We start from the raw sequence: 6,837 nt of genomic DNA, 5'->3' as shown, positions 1-6,837 counted from the left end.
TCTACATCCTGACGTAGCAGCCATAGCCAGGAAGCTGAAGGATCTGCTAAAAGTACACCTTCGCAAACGAATGGAAGAGAGTCCCGAAATGATGCTAGCGTGCCTTTGCGATCCAAGAATTAAGGGAAAGCTAGCTTTGAAATTTAATGTTCTCAGTAGCTACCGGGAGCAATTGGTCAACAAGGTGCGTGACTGGCAGCGTAAAATGGGAATGCTGTCCGAGGAGGGAGAGGTGCAGGAGGAGGAAGAGATGATGTGGTCTGCTACTCCTAGCAGCAGCATCAGCAGCAGTGCCACAAGCAGCACAACACAGCTGAGTGGAGCAGCTGCGTTTTGGGAAGAGGCACTTGGGAGTATAGTTGGACCATCTGACAGAGCTAGCAGCAGAAAGGAGAGTAGTGCTGCTGAAATGGTCAAACTTTACCTCTGTGAAGTTCCTTCTGCGCCTAATGTTGATCCTCTTAGCTACTGGGATGAAAAGAAGAGTGTGTGGCCTGCACTCTCATGGGTTGCGCAGCAGCTACTATCATGTCCGCCAACCACTGTTCAAAGTGAGCGCGTGTTTTCTATGACTGGAAACATACTGAGTCCACAGCGCTCACGCATGGCACCTCACCTGATGGAGCAGATTGCCTTTCTTAAATTCAATCTGCCCAAGTTGGGTTACCCAGCTCTTAGCTTGGAAAGTTAATTTTTTTTCTCTGTAATGTTTAAGGTAGTTTCTCCCCCTGGTTGCACGTGTTTGTGGTGTGGCAACGTCTGCTACCTCCGCCGGTGTAGCCAATTTACGCTAGGGCCTAGTGTCTGAGTTCTGGAAGTCCGCTCCCAAACGCCATGGACTGACAGACTTTCATGCTTTGCCCTGGGGTGAAACAGGTGAGCGGGTCGTCAATTGCCCACTCATTCACCTTTTTCCGTTTCCAACGCTGCTGCTGGTGATGGTGCCAGTATCTTTTGCCAGTTCGCTTCCTGGCTGAAATCATGCCTCAAATGTCCCTAATGGAGAGGGTAGTTTCTCCCCCTGGTTGCACTTGCTGCGGTGGGGCAATGCCTGCTACCTCCGCCAGTGTAGCCAATTTACGCTAGGGCCTAGTGTCTGAGTTCTGGAAGTCCGCTCCTAAACGCCAAGGACTGACAGTCTTTGGATGCTTTGCCCTGGGGTGAAACAGGTGAGCGGGTCGCCAATTGCCAACTCATTCGCCTTTCCCAATGCTGCTGCTGCTGGTGGTGGTGGTGCCAGCGTCTCTTCTCTGCGAGTTCGCTTCCTGGCTAGTGTCATGCCTTAAATGTCCCTAATGGAGAGGGTAGTTTCTCCCCCCTGGCTGCGTCTGTTTGCGGTGTGGCAACGCCTGCTACCTCCGCCGGTGTAGCCAGCTTACGCTAGGGCCTTGTGTCTGAGTTCTGGAAGTCCGCTCCCAAACGCCAAGGACTGACAGTCTTTGGATGCTTTGCCCTGGGGTGAAACAGGTGAGCGGGTCGCCAATTGCCCACTCATTCGCCTTTTCCAATGCTGCTGATGCTGCTGGTGGTGGTGGTGACAGCGTCTCTTCTCTGCCAGTTCGCTTCCTGGCTAGTGTCATGCCTTAAATGTCCCTAATGGAGAGGTAGTTTCTCCCCCCTGGCTGCGTCTGTTTGCGGTGTGGCAACGCCTGCTACCTCCGCCGGTGTAGCCAGCTTACGCTAGGGCCTTGTGTCTGAGTTCTGGAAGTCCGCTCCCAAACGCCAAGGACTGACAGTCTTTGGATGCTTTGCCCTGGGGTGAAACAGGTGAGCGGGTCGCCAATTGCCCACTCATTCGCCTTTCCCAATGCTGCTGCTGCTGGTGGTGGTGGTGCCAGCGTCTCTTCTCTGCCAGTTCGCTTCCTGGCTAGTGTCATGCCTTAAATGTCCCTAATGGAGAGGGTAGTTTCTCCCCCCTGGCTGCGTCTGTTTGCGGTGTGGCAACGCCTGCTACCTCCGCCGGTGTAGCCAGCTTACGCTAGGGCCTTGTGTCTGAGTTCTGGAAGTCCGCTCCCAAACGCCAAGGACTGACAGTCTTTGGATGCTTTGCCCTGGGGTGAAACAGGTGAGCGGGTCGCCAATTGCCCACTCATTCGCCTTTCCCAATGCTGCTGCTGCTGGTGGTGGTGGTGCCAGCGTCTCTTCTCTGCCAGTTCGCTTCCTGGCTAGTGTCATGCCTTAAATGTCCCTAATGGAGAGGGTATTTTCTCCCCCCTGGCTGCGTCTGTTTGCGGTGTGGCAACGCCTGCTACCTCCGCCGGTGTAGCCAGCTTACGCTAGGGCCTTGTGTCTGAGTTCTGGAAGTCCGCTCCCAAACGCCAAGGACTGACAGTGTTTGGATGCTTTGCCCTGGGGTGAAACAGGTGAGTGGGTCGCCAATTGCCCACTCATTCGCCTTTCCCAATTCTGCTGCTGCTGCTGGTGGTGCCAGCGTCTCTTCAATGCCAGTTCGCTTCCTGGCTGGTGTCATGCCTCAAATGTCCCTAATGGTAAGGGCAGTTTCTCCCCCCTGGTTGCACTTGCTGCGGTGTGGCAACGCATGCTACCTCCGCCAGTGTAGCCAGCTTACGCTAGGGCCTAGTGTCTGAGCTCTGGAAGTCTGCTGCCAAACATCTAAGACTGACAGTGTTTGGGTGCTTTGCCCTGGGGTGAAACAGGTGAGTGGGTCGCCAATTGCCCACTCATTCGCCTTTCCCATTTTTCAATGCTGCTGCTGGTGGTGGTTGTGGTGGTGCCAGCATCTCTTCTGTGCCAGTTCGCTTCCTGGCTAGAGTCATGCCCAAAATGTCCCTAATGGTAAGGGCAGTTTCTCCCCCCTGGCTGCGTCTGTTTGCAGTGTGGCAACGCCTGCTACCTCCGCCGGAGTGGCCAGCTTACGCTAGGGCCTAGTGTCTGAGCTCTGGAAGTCTGCTGCCAAACGTCTAAGACTGACAGTGTTTGGGTGCTTTGCCCTGGGGTGAAACAGGTGAGTGGGTCGCCAATTGCCCACTCATTCGCCTTTCCCATTTTTCACTGCTGCTGCTGGTGGTGGTTGTGGTGGTGGTGCCAGCATCTCTTCCGTGCCAGTTTGCTTCCTGGCTAGAGTCATGCCCAAAATGTCCCTAACGGTAAGGGCAGTTTCTCCCCCCTGGCTGCCTCTGTCTGCGGTGTAGCAACGCCTGCTACCTCCGCCAGAGTGGCCAGCTTACGCTAGGGCCTAGTGTCTGAGCTCTGGAAGTCTGCTGCCAAACGTCTAAGACTGACAGTGTTTGGGTGCTTTGCCCTGGGGTGAAACAGGTGAGTGGGTCGCCAATTGCCCACTCATTCGCCTTTCCCATTTTTCAATGCTGCTGCTGGTGGTGGTGGTTGTGGTGGTGCCAGCATCTCTTCTGTGCCAGTTCGCTTCCTGGCTAGAGTCATGCCCAAAATGTCCCTAATGGTAAGGGCAGTTTCTCCCCCCTGGCTGCGTCTGTTTGCGGTTGGCAATGCCTGCTACCTCCGCCGGAGTGGCCAGCTTACGCTAGGGCCTTGTGTCTGAGCTCTGGAAGTCCGCTGCCAAACGTCTAGGACTGACAGTGTTTGGATGCTTTGCTCTGGGGTGAAACAGGTGAGTGGGTCGCCAATTGCCCACTCATTCGCCTTTTCCATTTCCTTTTCCATTTCCATTTCATTATTTTCCTTCTGATACACAACCAACCAACCAAACATAACACACACAATAACACAAATAACACAGTGACATAATACATAACACATATAACACACAGTGACAACACACATAACACATACACGTACAATGCACAAATCACAAGGACCTTTCCTCTTGTTATTTGTCCTGGCCTTCACTTCTACACTCACTAGCATTAACGCTATAACTCACACTTCATACTATAACATTTTTCCATCCACATACCTGCCAACAGACCCAACTTTTTCAGGGACAGTCCTGCTTTTTTCCAGTCCTGTCCCATCTAATTTAGCTATCTAGGTATGCAAATACACGTTGGTAGTTATAGCTCGGTAGGTAGCACTAGTATAAACATTAAATAAATATAATAAAGTACTAAATAATAAATCTAACTTTAAAATACATTTAAATAAACCCCTTAATTTTTTAAAACCCATTAAAATTAAAATTAAATTATTATTTAGACATAATACATCTTTAACCAAACCAGTGCACTGCTACTAATCTTAAACATAACCGTACATTAACCCTAAGCTATTTTTTAGTTCTTGTCCAACATTTTTCCATCCGCATACCTGCCAACACACCTAAGATTTTGGTGGACAGTCCTGCTTTTTTCCAGTCCTGTCCAGTAAAAGTTGGGTTGTTGCAAAGTATGCCATTGTGAATAGGTAGCAAATGTTAGGCATGTATTACAAGTGGTCCAAAATCAATTTAAAAATGTAAAATAATCCCTATTCTTTTATTAAACATCTATGGATGTGTGACTGTGTATGATAAACGGAGGCCAAGTTCCTTGGAGCATTTGTCTCTAGGTCATTTTGTGTACAGTACACCTCAGTACGTGTGTGCAACTCTATTGGTCGTTTCGGCAGGGGGCTGGCCTGCCATCAACGAATGAAGTGCGTTCTGCAATTCACTTGTTGATGCCAGACCAGCCCCCTGCCGAAACGACCAATAGAGTTGCACACACGTTCCTTCACGGCAGCTGCTGCTGCTCCGATGTGTTGTTAACCCCGTATTAACCCCTGCTAGGCAACCGGGAAGGAAACGAAGATTAAACGAGCACGAAGAATGTCCGCGAATATTCGCCCGAAGAGAAGACAGGAACGGGCGAATATTCGCGGAATACGAAGGTTTTTTCCCCCCCGAAGACGAGCACGAAGACGAACACGAAGAGCCCCCTGGTGCCCAAGTCTAATATTAACTAAATTAATGCATTGTAAAAACATCCACAGTTTTTACCTAGCACCTTATTTATTTCATAGACAACACTCTTTTGGTACTTAAAACAAAGTGTTAATTTTGTGTTTTAGCTTTTAGTCATTAAACAAAAAGTATCATGTTTTACTTTGAAAGCTTGTACATATTACAGATTTTTCTTTCGTTTTTATTTTACTTAACAGAAAGAGACAAATTACTACTTCAATTCACTTTGAGGAAGCTAATCAAATTTAGGATAATCTTTATTATGTTAGAGATGCTATAAATGTTTTACAGATGAATAGATATTATTCATAAAAAAATACATGCTTTTCCTCATCTTTTATTTATGAATATTTTAAGGGGAGATGAATAATTCACTGAACATATTGGGCTATTTAGTTTATCTGTTTGTGCCCCTATTCTAAATTCTTTAAATTGGTCCTTCATTTGTCTATGAATTTTCACAGCCAAGATATACGATTGCTCACTACCAAGGTTTTACATAACATTTCTTTAGTAATTTTGTATTTTGTGGTACCATGGTTTATGAAGTGGAAGTGGACACGTGTAATGAGCAATTCTGCAAAACTTTGGGTAAACTGAATCAAAACAAACTACCTGTCTTTAGTAAAATTAAAGTGATATTGCAATGTTGCATTGTGATTCCCAACATGTCATGGGCTCAAATCTATTACCATCCACAACAAAAAAGTCAATGTGTCAGTATGCAATGCTGTTACAAACTAACGTTAAATTTTGTGTCACACACAGAACAAACAACAAACAAGAAAAAAAAAAAAAGTGACTCTTCCTGCGCTTTCCCTTCTATGCCAGCAGCACCTTAATCATGCGGTTTCCCCTCCACATACAATGTGAATATCACATAAAATGATGCGCTCAGCATAAATCTATAGGCAATAAAGTCAAGTTTACAGAACCTGTATATATGTTCAGGATGTAGATGACTTCTCAATATGTCTTAAGATAAAAAAAAAGCAAAACACAAATAGTGTAATACAGCTAGAGTACAATACACCTTAGCAATGTTAGAACAAAGGGGTCAGGGTCTAAAACTAGAGGGCCTGAAGCTACTTTACTGAGAGGGAAGTGGATAAATGGAACAGTCTGCCAGCAGAAGTGGCGGAGGCTAATACAGTTAGGGAATTGAAATAGGCATGGAATAGACATAAAGCTATCCTCACTATAGGACTTAACCAAAGACTGACAGATCTTGAAACCCCTTACATCAGGAAAAATGGGCATGGACTCAATGGTTCTTATCTGATGTCAGTTTATAGTTAGACGAATTGTTTATTAATGGAGACAATTTAGTACTGTGGCTACTCTCCCCAGAATTAGGTGTCCAGCAAGATGCGCACAAAGCAAAATGCTCAATGCGGTAAAAAAAAACCCTAGAATAAGAGCTAAAGGCTTGAAGGAATTGCTGGAAATGGTTAACATCTCTGTTCATGCAAAACCTTGAACAGGCATGGAGTCCATAGCAGAACAGCACAGAGGAAGCTGCTGTTCTCCAATTTAACATCATACCTTGACACTCAACAACACTTCAGGGAAAATGTTGTGTGCATTGATGAAAAAAGAAGTCTAAGACAGCCAATGGAAAGGGACATTCAAATCAATAAAAAATAATACATGAAGTGTCAATATTCTGCAAGTGCAAAAATAGGGCATAATCACCTAGTCAAAATGATACAACAGAAAATAAACTTGATTTAATTATACCATGTGAAGTAGAAAATGAAAAAATCTACTTACTTATAGAGATTAATGTCTCCCATATATACTGCAATACTGCCAACAAACAAATAAAAATACTGCACCTTATGTACCTTATGGCTTTTGATAAATTGAGAGGTGGAGATCAATTATCATTGGGTTAGTGTTGCTGCCAATGGGTTAATTACTCCTGTCTAAGAAACTATATAAATGCTATGGACACTTGT

The sequence above is a fragment of the Sceloporus occidentalis genome, unplaced genomic scaffold (assembly GCF_023333645.1).
Source record: "Sceloporus occidentalis isolate IW3139 unplaced genomic scaffold, rSceOcc1.0.p SCAF_227, whole genome shotgun sequence".
NCBI lineage: Eukaryota > Metazoa > Chordata > Lepidosauria > Squamata > Phrynosomatidae > Sceloporus > Sceloporus occidentalis.
This window is presented reverse-complemented; position numbering follows the sequence as displayed.